This window comes from Oncorhynchus tshawytscha, linkage group LG21, assembly GCF_018296145.1.
Source record: "Oncorhynchus tshawytscha isolate Ot180627B linkage group LG21, Otsh_v2.0, whole genome shotgun sequence".
NCBI lineage: Eukaryota > Metazoa > Chordata > Actinopteri > Salmoniformes > Salmonidae > Oncorhynchus > Oncorhynchus tshawytscha.
The window spans coordinates 15,344,257-15,357,537 of record NC_056449.1 but is presented as its reverse complement, the minus strand read 5'-3'; positions in this window follow the sequence as shown (position 1 = coordinate 15,357,537).

The following is a 13,281-nucleotide window of genomic DNA, read 5'->3' as shown; positions in this document are numbered from 1 at the left end:
TTTATCTGCACAAAGCGTAGTTCTGAGATATTGAGCATCAAAGATTTCTCATCTCAGATCTCAGAACTGTTTTGTAGTGAATTCTTCTTCTGTTACGAATTAAGGTCCTCACCTTAAAGGTATCTAAATTGCGGAGTATAAACATTTGTAAATCCGTTTTTTAGGGGGTTGCAATCTCATATAGAACCTCATTGCTCAGAAGGTTCTATCTGACACTTCTGAATTAGACATGTTCAGTTTTGAAGAAGACTGTAGCTATTTGAATATGCAAATGATAGAATAACACTGTTTTACTAAGGTACAATCAGAACAAATCATCATATACATGAAGAAATGCATTAGGATCAACATCCTTTACTGTAACATTACTGACAGTGTTGTTTTGTTGCTTGCGTGCCATTATTGCTAGCTAAAATAGCCTAGACCGTACTTAGAGGGAGATGGCAAACCTTTGTTCTGATTGGTCCATCTGTATTTGTTCAGGCTTGTGATTGGATTGCAGATAGAACCTTATAGCGCCAAGTTCAAATGGGTTTATGCTGATATAACTATAATAAAACAAATGTTCACTTAAAATGTAACTTCACAGACATATGAAGAACATTCTAAAGATCTATTATATGTGACTCATTTCTGACAAAAATGTCACAAAGAACCTTACTGTCCCAAGGTCTCGAAATCTGGGTGCACCAAGAATAGGGAATGAGTATTTTCATAAGTGCAGCGATGTTAAATTATGCCGGGCTTTTGCCAGATGTCACCAGTGATGTAAGGACATTGAATATTGATGAGTGTCTTGTGGTTGCAATCAAGCACTGAGACAGACTTTCAGCAGTTTGGCCTGGCCCAGTCAAAGACAAAGTCAAGAGAGACTGGATTCCTGTATTAGGTTATAGAGACTATTATCAAGAAAATTATTATGTGACAGACAGATGAAATGTTGACTTTGTATCAGGGCTGGGGTCAATTCAGGAAGGGATTTTAATGTAAAAGTTTTGATTTTATTTACTTTTGACAAATAACTTCTACTCCTCGGTTTATTGAGAAGTTATTGAAAATAGATTAAATTTAACACCAATCTTGCTTTGTATGATTGAAAGTTCAAATACAGGTATTGTAATTACCATGAACCTACAAGATAACATTTGGTATTATTTAACAAATCATACTTGTACGTTTAATACTTTCAGGGAAAATTCATTTTTTACATTACTATCAGAATTTATACTGTATATGCAGTGCCAAAGTCTTTGTTTGTAAAAAAAAATCTATGTATTTATTTTAGTAATTGAACCTAGAAATAGGACAAACATGTTATTTTTTTAAACTGTACATAAACATACAAAGGTATTATATTGTTATAATAGAAGGTATTATGTGACACTTATTGGAAAGTTTGATCAAATATTAATAGTTTTCTAAATACAGTAGTCAACAGTTGCCTGTGCAGTATTAAAACATATTATTTTTTTTATATAAAAATGTAACAGACTGTGAAAAATGTTCTAAAGCATCAACAAATGTCTCGCCAGAAGTTTAACAGTATGTGGAAAGAGCCTGCATTTGTCGTGTGTCTGAACAGTGAGTTGATAGACACTATCCACTCTCACAGAAGAGCCCCTCTGCCCTCTCTGAAGACATTTGCGACTGGTGTCAAGGCCCAATAAATCATTTAGTATCAAAGAGGCCATGTAGCGGTTTCTACATTTCAACATATGTGGAATCAGAACGTGTCTGTCATCAGTGTGCACCACTCTTATGGATAACATTTTTTAGAACTCTTTCCCACTGTAATGTGGAACATATGTGCCAATGATTTGGGGAAGCTTTACCTGATGCCCCGGGATACTCACAAACGAGGTGAGGCAGACGTTGTCATTCGCCTTAATAGTGAAGGATTATCCCTGTAAACTAAAGTCAACAATGGGGCTAACTACCACCAGTCAGGGTTCCTGCAAGACTGAAGCGATAAGAGGATTGGGAATTGCAGACATAACAACAAGTAGGATCTATTTAGTGATACAGTAATTACTAATGAATTAACTGTAATTAGGGGTGGTGGTAATAGTCATTGCTTGTTTATTCAGTCTTTATTAGTTGGCCACCACACCAGTCTCATAATATTTTGGAACTGAATATTACAAATGAGTGTTTTACTACAATTCATTTAGAGTTAGTTCACAAATCTAATCAATTTAAAAATGTCAACATGTAAACAAAACAAACGTTTTAGCAGTTTTAAGTACTATGTAACAATGTGTGGCAAATTGTCATTGCCTGTGAATACTACATTTAACTAGTATATAACAGGATAGGTTATAGGGACATTTACTGTAAAGTGTCCATCTGTAAAGAACACTCACTGTAAAATTCCGCTAACATAATTGCTTCTAATGTCATATTTTAAAGGTACTGTACAGTGCATCTATGTTACTAAGTCAAGTAAGTTACAGTGTTTAGCCTTATTTAACCACTAACCTTCTTTATTAAGATCACTGTCCCTTTAAACTATTGTGGACTCAAAACCAGTCGTGATTTGGATCATTTGAAACAAACAAGATAACATGTGAACCATGTCCGCCAGTGCGAAGCCTATCCATCTTGGTGTTTAATACGGCCCTCCCTGTCATCTGCGGTTTTAAGTTCCCAAAGCCACTGATTCTGGTTCTGTCCTGCCTATACATCTCTCAATGAAAGCAAACAGTTTGAGCCCCTGCTGCTTTGTATTTGAGGTTGGCCCTAAATCTAGATTTAGATCTGCTTCTTAGATGACCATCATAACTTTCCAAATCAGTTGTAGCTTTCTACTGTTCTAGAACCACCCGGGGGTCACCTCTATTTGTCTTAAGGTCTCGCGTCCTCCAAGTGTAAATTCAACGATAAATAACAGCAAAGAATTTGTTCCTTTCTCTCCTATACCCTTATAGTTTCTAAATTCAGAATAGTTTCCATGCTGTTCAAAGCACAATTTATGTCAGGTTCTAAATATAAACTGTGGAGGACTGACGGTACAGTGACACCCCATTATATTTAACGGTCAAAGTCACTGACGCACAGGGGGACATTTTATGAAGCTACACTGTAGTCTTTATGAATTTTAACAATGAGTATGGCATTCCTGTGGCCAAAGTCCATTTGTCATCGCTGATTACTATTGAACTTCTAAAGGAGATTGCAATATTATATGTGACGACTTTCGTAAATTTGATTTAGAAATGTTGTTGTGAAGTTGTATGAGATGTCATTTGTGTTAAGTACAGTGCTGGTCTATTGCTTTCAGAGATGTGAAATAAAGTATTTGAGTGTGAGGGCCAAATGACTACTAGCTGACCCTAGCAGAATAAATAAGCTGCCATGTTTGGCCTTGCAGAGCTGTGAGTGATACTCTGATGGCAGCCATTATCTGCTGGAACAGAGGTATCATCGCCACTATTAGGGGGAAGTGTCCAACTGAATGTATTCAACTGAAATATGTCTTCCACATTTAACCCAACCCCTCTGAATCAGAGAGGTGTGGGGGGCTGCCTTAACAACATCCACAACACCCAGGGAACAGTGAGTTAACTGCTTTGCTCAGGGGCAGAATGACAGATTTCTACATTGTCAGCTCAGGGATTCGATCAGGCAACCTTCCGGTTACTGGCCTAACGCTCTAACCATTAGGCTACCTGCCGCTAATACACACCACATTCTCCAACCACACAGGCTAATTAGAAAGCTCAGCTATTCTGAGATCCTTAGTCTCCAAAGCCTCAAACAAAAGCTGTCTTAACATTCCTGCCTCAGAATATTGTGTTCCAGCTAGAAATCGGGTAATAACACATTGTGTGTGCCACAGAGCTCCATGTCTTATTGGCTGATGATGCCAATGACTCAATTACTCATTTTTGAAAATCCCACACTCCTAATCATGCTCTCAGTTAGTCTAACTCAAATATGACTCCTACTATAGTAAGTCATACCAGAAATACATAATGTAGGTATTTAACATTCAGTATTGTGTGGACAAAATAAATTATCCCAAAATATTCTGTTGACCTTTTTAACCTTTCTCTTTTTACATAAATATAAATATTTCGCACATCATATTAAGCCAGGGCACCGAAAACATGTATTTATCATTTTAAGAGAATTATAAACAAACAATAAAACAACCTGAACAAATCAACACAAATCAAAAGTTATAGCGATAGATCCTTTTTTTGGACACTGGTGAACGGTCAGATGTCAAGGGTCGGATATCTCGAGGTGGAAAAATGTGTATTTTGAAACAATCTAGTAGTATGTAGTATGTCATCCTTCAGCTATCGTTCTGGATAGAATTACCTTATTGCAGCGTTTCCAAAGACCAGATTTGTAACGCTCAATGAGTGAATGGGTGTGGAGTCAGGCGCAGAGAGCAAAAGGATGCGGGAAAAAAACGCTTTAATGTCCAGAATAAATCACAGGAACAAAAATAGAAAACAATAATGTGAAAAAATAAAGGACAGCGAGAAACCCGAAATGCAAACACAAACCACTCTAACACATACAGACTAACAAGCCCGCACAAACAGAAGCGGGCTGAACGAACTTAAATAACCCCACCCTAACAATCAAACAAGAAACAGGTGAAACCAATTAGACAAAACCAAACGAACACAGAACAAAGGATCGGTGGCAGCTAGTAGACTGGCGACGACAACCGCCGAGCGCCACCCGAACAAGAAGGGGAGTCACCTTCGGTAATATTCGTGACAGCACCCCCCCCCACCCCCCCTGACGCGCCGACGCCGGCCTCGGGGACGACCCGGGGGCCGAGGCGCCGGGCGATCCGGATGGAGGCGATGGAACTATCTCAACATAGATGGATCCAGAATATCCCCCACCGGGACCCAGCACCTCTCCTCCGGACCGTACCCCTCCCAGTCAACGAGGTACTGCATGCCCCTCACCCGGCGTCTCGAGTCCAGAATAGCTCGTATTGTGTACGCCGGGGACCCCTCGATGTCCAGAGGGGGCGGAGGGACCTTCGGAACCTCACCTTCCTGCATGGGACCAGCTACCACCGGCCCGAGAAGAGACACATGAAACGAGGGGTTAATGCGATAATACGAAGGAAGTAATAATCGATAACAAACCTCGTTTATTCTCCTCAGGACTTTAAATGGCCCTACACACTGCGGACCCAGCTTCCGGCAGGGCAAGCGGAGGGGCAGGTTTCGGGTCGAGAGCCAGACCCTGTCCCCTGGTGCAAACACGGGGGCCTCACTGCGGTGACGGTCAGCGCTCTTCTTCTGCCGTCCACTCGCTTGGCGTAATGACTCCTGGATGGCCCTCCAGGTCTCCTTAGAGCGCTGCACCCACTCCTCCACTGCAGGAGCCTCAGTCTGGCTCTGATGCCATGGTGCCAGGACCGGCTGGTACCCCAACACACACTCAAATGGTGACATGTTGGTAGAGGAGTGGCTTAGTGAGTTCTGGGCCATTTCTGCCCAGGGGATGTATCTCGCCCACTCCCCTGGCCGGTCCTGGCAATACGACCGCAGAAACCTACCCACCTCCTGGTTCACTCTCTCCACCTGCCCATTACTCTCCGGGTGATACCCTGAGGTCAGGCTGACCGAGACCCCCAGACGTTCCATAAATGCCCTCCACACACGGGTGGTAAACTGGGGACCCCGATCAGAAACTATATCCTCGGGCACTCCGTAGTGCCGGAAGACATGGGTGAAAAGGGCTTCCGCAGTCTGCAGGGCCGTAGGGAGACCGGGCAATGGGATAAGACGGCAGGACTTAGAGAACCGATCCACAACGACCAGGATCGTTGTGTTCCCCTGAGAGGGGTGGAAGGTCAGTAAGAAAATCCACCGATAGATGGGTCCACAGCCGTTGTGGAACGGGGAGGGGTTGTAATTTCCCTCGTGGCAGGTGCCTAGGAGCCTTACTCTAGGCGCACACCGAACAGGAGGAGACATAGAATCGCACATCCCTCACCAAGGTGGGCCACCAGTACTTCCTCCTAAGACCTCGCACTGTCCTAGAAATACCTGGGTGAACCGACGAGGGTAGACTATGAGCCCATCGAATCAATTGATCTCGAACAGCGAGCGGCACATACCTACGACCCTCCGGACACTGTGGAGGCGCAGGTTCCTCCCTTAGCGCCCGCTCGATGTCCGCGTCCATCTCCCATACTACTGGTGCCACCAGCTTAGCCACCGGAATGATGGGAGTAGGATCGATGGACCGGTACTCAGTGTCATAGAGTCGGGACAGCGGGTCGGCCTTAGTGTTGAGTGAACCTGGTCGATACGAGATAGTAAAACGAAATCTGGTGAAATACATGGCCCACCTTGCCTGACGAGGATTCAGTCTCCTAGCTGATCGGATATACTCCAGGTTATGGTGGTCAGTCCAGATAAGGAAAGGGTGCTTAGCCCCCTCAAGCCAGTGTCTCCACACCTTCAAGGCCTTAACCATAGCCAACAACTCCCTGTCCCCCACATCATAATTCCGCTCCGCTGGCCCGAGCTTCTTCGCAAAAAAGGCACAGGGGCGGAGCTTCGGTGGCGCACCCGAGCGCTGTGAGAGCCCCAGCCTCGGATGCGTCCACCTCTACTATGAACTCCAAAGAAGGGTCGGGATGCGCCAACACCGGTGCCTCAGTGAACAGCGCCTTCAACCTACGGAAAGCTCTGTCCGCCTCTGCTGACCACTGCAAACGCACCGGCCCCCACTTCAGCGGTGAGGTAATAGGAGCTGCTACTTGACCAAAACCCCGGATAAACCTCCGGTAGTAATTGGCAAACCCTAAGAACCGCTGCACCTCCTTTACCGTGGTCGGAGTCGGCCAATTACGCACGGCCTTGACGCGGTCACCCTCCATTACCACCCCCGAGCTGGAAATGCGATAACCCAGGAAGGAAACGGCTCGTTTGGAAATCTCACATTTCTCCGCCTTCACGTACAGGTCATGCTCCAGCAGTCATCCAAGAACCTTGCGCACCAGAGACACATGCGCAGTGCGTGTAGTGGAGTAGATCAAAATATTGTCAATATACACTACCGCACCCTGTCCGTGCAGGTCTCTGAGAATCTCATCCACGAAGGATTGAAAGATAGCTGGAGCATTCTTTAACCCGTATGGCATGAGGAGGTACTCATAATGGCCAGGTGTAGTGCTAAATGCAGTTTTCCACTCATCTCCCTCCCGAATACGCACCAGATTATACGCACTCCTGAGATCCAGTTTCGTGAAGAACTGCGCTCCGTGAAATGATTCCACTGCCGTAGCAATGAGAGGTAGTGGGTAACTAAAACCCACCGTGATGGAATTTAGACCTCGATAATCAATACACGGACGCAAACCACCATCCTTTTTCTTCACAAAAAAGAAACTCGAGGAGACGGGTGACATGGAGGGCCGAATGTACCCCTGTCCCAGAGCTTCGGTGACATATGTTTCCATAGCCAACGTCTACTCCTGGGATAAAGGATACACATGACTCCTGGGGAGTGCAGCGTTTACCTGGAGGTTTATCACACAATCCCCCTGTCGATGGGGTGGTAATTGGGTCGCCTTCTGTTTACTGAAAGCGATAGCCAAATCGGCATACTCAGCGGGAATGCGCACGGTGAAAACCTGGTCTGGACTCTCCACTGTTGTCGCACCGATGGAAACCCCTACACACCTGCCTGAACACTCATCAGACCACCCCTGGAGAGTTCCCTGTTTCCACGAAATCGTAGGATTGTGAATAGCCAACCAGGGAATCCCCAGCACCACCAGAAACGCAGGTGAATCGATAAGGAACAGACTAATTCGCTCCTTGTGATTCCCCTGCGTAATCATCTCCAAAGGAATTGTGGCTTCCCTGACCAGCCCTGACCCTAATGGTCGACTATCTAAAGATTGCACGGGAAAAGGGGGGTCTACTTTTACTAACGGAATCCTCAACCTCTGAGCGAGTCCGCAATCTATAAAGTTCCCAGCTGCGCCTGAATCTACTAGCGCCTTATGCTGGAGAGAGGGAAAAAATGTAAGGAAACAAATTAATAAAAACATGTGACCAACAGGAAACTCTGGGAGAGTGTGGTGCTTACTCACCTGGGGTAACCGAGGAGTGTTCTGCCTGCCTTCTCGACACCCAGATGAACTCCTCCAGCACCGACCTGAAGTGTGCCCTCTCCGGAGGGTCAGGAGGTGGAACTAACAGGACCCTTTCAGAACGTCAGCGAGCAGCTAGCAGATGGTCTAACCGGATCGACAGGTCTATCAGTTCATCCAGGCTAAGCGTAGTGTCCCAACCGGCCAGGGGTGCGGGCTTCTGTAACACTCAATGAGTGAATAGGTGTGGAGTCAGGCGCAGAGAGCAAAAGGATGCGGGAAAAACACACTTTAATGTCCAGAATAAATCACAGGAACAAAAATAGAAAACAATATTGTGAAAAAATAAAGGACAGCGAGAAACCCGAAATGCAAACACAAACCACTCTAACACATACAGACGAACAAGCCCGCACAAACAGAAGCGGGCTGAACGAACTTAAATAACCCCACCCTAACAACCAAACAAGAAACAGGTGAAACCAATTAGACAAAACCAAACAAACACAGAACAAAGGATCGGTGGCAGCTAGTAGACCGGCGACTACGACCGCCGAGTGCCACCCGAACAAGAAGGGGAGTCACCTTCGGTAATATTTGTGACAAGATTGGATTTTGTTTTACTGTAATGTTCTGCCATATTTTTCCACAAATGTGTGCAAAAGGTTATTCACTATTTATTTCCCTGGCCTTTTTAGTCCATTTTCTTATCAAGAGCTGTTTGATTCACGTGTAAGAAGGCTGTTGTTGTTAGCAGTAGTAATTGTAGATCATCGAGGTTGGCCTCGATGACATATTCAAATTCACACATGGACATGAGTATTGGACTTATCGTGGTTTACAGCCAAGTGTTACTGTTTTTATTTCCTCACTATGGCAACTGAAAAGATCAGTGGTAAGGGCAGATAGAGCTACAGGTTCTTAATCCTAAGGAGTCAAGAGCTTGATATTGAGCCATGGAGAGAAGTGTGTTGTGTGTTGTTTCGGGGGAAGTCTTGGGCAACACTTTACATTTAGTTGCCCTTATTACTATGTAAATAAAACAGAAACAACTGTGGTACTTACATAGATGTTACTATGTCATTACATGGTAATACGATTGTTGCACTATCAGTTGTTACACAAGTGGAACAAGGAATGTGTAATTACGCATCCACTTTCTGAAAGTTATTCTAAATGCGTAATTAATGATGTCACCTGTCACATGTAACTACAAGGTGCCACTACTATTGAATCCACAAGTAATACAAGGGTTGATAAATAGGTTAGCTCCTGGCAACAACAGATCTTTAGAATGTCTTGGCTTGAACAGAATGTCTTGGCTTGAAAATACTGTTTTGGCTTGAACAGAATATCTTGGCTCAGCAGGGAATTAAGAGTGAATTGTTTGTTGCAGAAAGTTATATTTAACAGACTAAAGTCTACTTTTGTTTCATTTTATTTTGTGTATCGGGTGCATTTACCGACCGCCTGTATAGGTCCGGAAAATATATAAATATACTTGTCTACAGTGTCGTAGTGTTGTAGCTAAATTTGTTGCAGTTGCTACTGACATCTCTATTCACTACTACTTTGCACATTTGACAGTTGTTTATAATCTACTCTGCTTTGCTGAGAATAGTTTCTGTGAAAGTCTCTTTTACTGGAGCTTTACTGGACTTTCGAACGTTTAGCTAGTGATGCTAGCTGTGGTTAGCCTTCCTTGTGTTTAACAAAATAGCTCATGGCAATTACCAAATGGCTACCAATGGCCAACCATTGAATCTCCACTGTGAAATGTTCACTGAACTAAAGGACGAGGAGGAAGACCGAACGCACTTGAGGCAGAGATTTGTCTGTAAAAAGTGCCTCCTGTGTGACCGGATGATGGATGACATCAGGCAGGTACAGAGTGACGCTCGGTGGCTAACCGAGGAGCTTAAGCCAAAGGAGAGCCTCGTCACCAAGTTCACCGACGTTTCTGCAACCAGGCTAAGAAGATCTCGGCGCTAAATCTCTCTATTGCCCATAGGAGTGGTGAGCTGAGAAATACCAACCTGTTCCACTCCTCGGAGTAGGTGGTTTGCTCGACTCCGCTACACAGGGACCGGGCCAGTGTTGTTAAGCGAAAGGGCCAGCAGCCAATACCAGGTGAGCAGTCGATACCCTCAAAGAATCAGGTGATAACAACAGTCCCACCCATGTACAACCATTCGATTCACCTCCAGCTGGCAGCCAGACATTCCCCAACAGAGGTCCACCACACCACCGGACACCCGCAGCATTGGCCCACTCTCCGAGGCAACGGCCCATCTCCAACAGGGGCTCCCCAAACCACTGGGCTATGGAGGTACCTAGCCAACGAAGGCCCCCATCGTCTGTGACAGCCCACTTCTTAGAGCCCCTCACAACAACAGCGCCACGTGCACCCCCCTTATCTGTCGTTGTTGGTGCTCCATGGTAAGACATGTTTATATTGAGAATACCAGAACCCTGTGCTTTCCTGGAGTGAAGTTACCCAGGAAAGGGCTGAAAATAGCCCATATTAATATATGTAGCCTTAGAAATAAGGTTCATGAAATCCATAACTTCCCAACATCAGATAACATTCATGTATTAGCCATTCATTTGATGATTCATCAGTAGCAATACAATATACAATATATAACATCTATAAAAGAGACATAAATGCTTATGGGGGAGGTGTTGCTGTATATATATTCAGAGCCATATCCCTGTAATGCTTAGAGAATATCTTATGTCAAGTGCTATTGAAGTGTTGTGGTTGCAGGTCCAATTGGCACATCTAAAGCCTTTTCTTTTGGGGTGTTGCTTTAGGCCACCAAGTGCTAACAGTCAGTATCTAAATAATATGTGTGAAATGCTTGATAGTGTATGTGACACAAACAGAGAGATCTACTTTCTTGGGGACTTGAATATTGTCTGGTTTTCATCAAGCTGTCCGCACAAGAGCAAGCTTCTTACTGTAACCAGTGCCTGTAATCTGGTTCAGGTTATTAATCAACCTACCAGGGTGTTTACAAACACTACAGGAACAAGATCATCCACATGTATCAATGACATCTTTACTAATATTGTAGAACATTTATTCTAAAGCTGTATCCGTACCCATTGGATGTGATCACAATATAGTGGTTTTATCCAGGAAAGCCAAAGTTCCAACAACTGGGCCTAAAATAGTGTATAAGAGACCATACAAAAGATTTTGCCGTGACTCTTATGTGGATGATGTTAAAAATATTTGTTGGTCTGATGTGATTAATGAGGAGCTTCCAGACACTGCACTTGATGAATTTATGAAATTGCTTCTTACAATTATTGATAAACATGCATCTGTTAATAAGAAACTGACTGTTAGAACTGTTAAGGCTCCATGAATTGATGAGGAATTTAAAAACTGTATAGTTGAATAGCCACACCAAACTGGAAGTCTTCCGACTAGCTTGGAAAGACAGTACCGTGCAGTACCGAAGAGCCCTTACTGCTGCTCGATCATCCTATTTTTCTAACTTAATTGAGGAAAATAAGAACAATCCGAAATTCCTTTTTGATACTGTCGCAAAGCTAACTAAAAAGCAGCATTCCCCAAGAGAGGATGACTTTCACTTTAGCAGTGATAAATTCATGAACTTCTTTGAGGAAAAGATTATGATTATTAGAAAGCAAATTACGGACTCTTCTTTAAACCTGCGTATTCCTCCAAACCTCAGTTGTCCTGAGTCTGCACAACTCTGCCAGGACCTAGGATCAAGAGAGACGCTCAAGTGTTTTAGTACTATATCTCTTGACACAATGATGAAAATAATCATGGCCTCTAAACCTTCAAGCTGCATACTGGACCCTATTCCAACTAAACTACTGAAAGAGCTGCTTCCTGTGCTTGGCCCTCCTATGTTGAACATAATAAACAGCTCTCTATCCACTGGATGTGTACCAAACTCACTAAAAGTGGCAGTAATAAAGCCTCTCTTGAAAAAGCCAAACCTTGACCCAGAAAATATAAAAAACTATCGGCCTATATCGAATCTTCCATTCCTCTCAAAAATTTTAGAGAAGGCTGTTGCTCAGCAACTCACTGCCTTCCTGAAGACAAACAATGTATACGAAATGCTTCAGTCTGGTTTTAGACCCCATCATAGCACTGAGACGGCACTTGTGAAGGTGGTAAATGACATTTTAATGGCATCGGACCGAGGCTCTGCATCTGTCCTCGTGCTCCTAGACCTTAGTGCCGCTTTTGATACCATCGATTACCACATTCTTTTGGAGAGATTGGAAACCCAAATTGGTCTACACGGACAAGTTCTGGCCTGGTTTAGATCTTATCTGTCGGAAAGATATCAGTTTGTCTCTGTGAATGGTTTGTCCTCTGACAAATCAACTGTAAATTTCGGTGTTCCTCAAGGTTCCGTTTTAGGACCACTATTGTTCTCACTATATATTTTACCTCTTGGGGATGTTATTCGAAAACATCATGTAAACTTTCACTGCTATGCGGATGACACACAGCTGTACATTTCAATGAAACATGGTGAAGCCCCAAAATTGCCCTCGCTAGAAGCATGTGTTTCAGACATAAGGAAGTGGATGGCTGCAAACTTTCTACTATTAAACTCGGACAAAACAGAGATGCTTGTTCTAGGTCCCAAGAAACAAAGAGATATTCTATTGAATCTGACAATTAATCTTAATGGTTGTACAGTCGTCTCAAATAAAACTGTGAAGGACCTCGGCGTTACTCTGGACCCTGATCTCTCTTTTGAAGAACATATCAAGACCATTTCAAGGACATCTTTTTTCCATCTACGTAACATTGCAAAAATCAGAAACTTTCTGTCCAAAAATGATGCAGAAAAATTAATCCATGCTTTTGTCACTTCTAGGTTAGACTACTGCAATGCTCTATTTTCCGGCTACCCGGATAAAGCACTAAATAAACTTCAGTTAGTGCTAAATAAGGCTGCTAGAATCCTGACTAGAACCAAAAAATTTGATCATATTACTCCAGTGCTAGCCTCTCTACACTGGCTTCCTGTCAAAGCAAGGGCTGATTTCAAGGTTTTACTGCTAACCTACAAAGCATTACATGGGCTTGCTCCTACCTATCTCTCTGATTTGGTCCTGCCGTACATACCTACACGTACGCTACGGTCACAAGACGCAGGCCTCCTAATTGTCCCTAGAATTTCTAA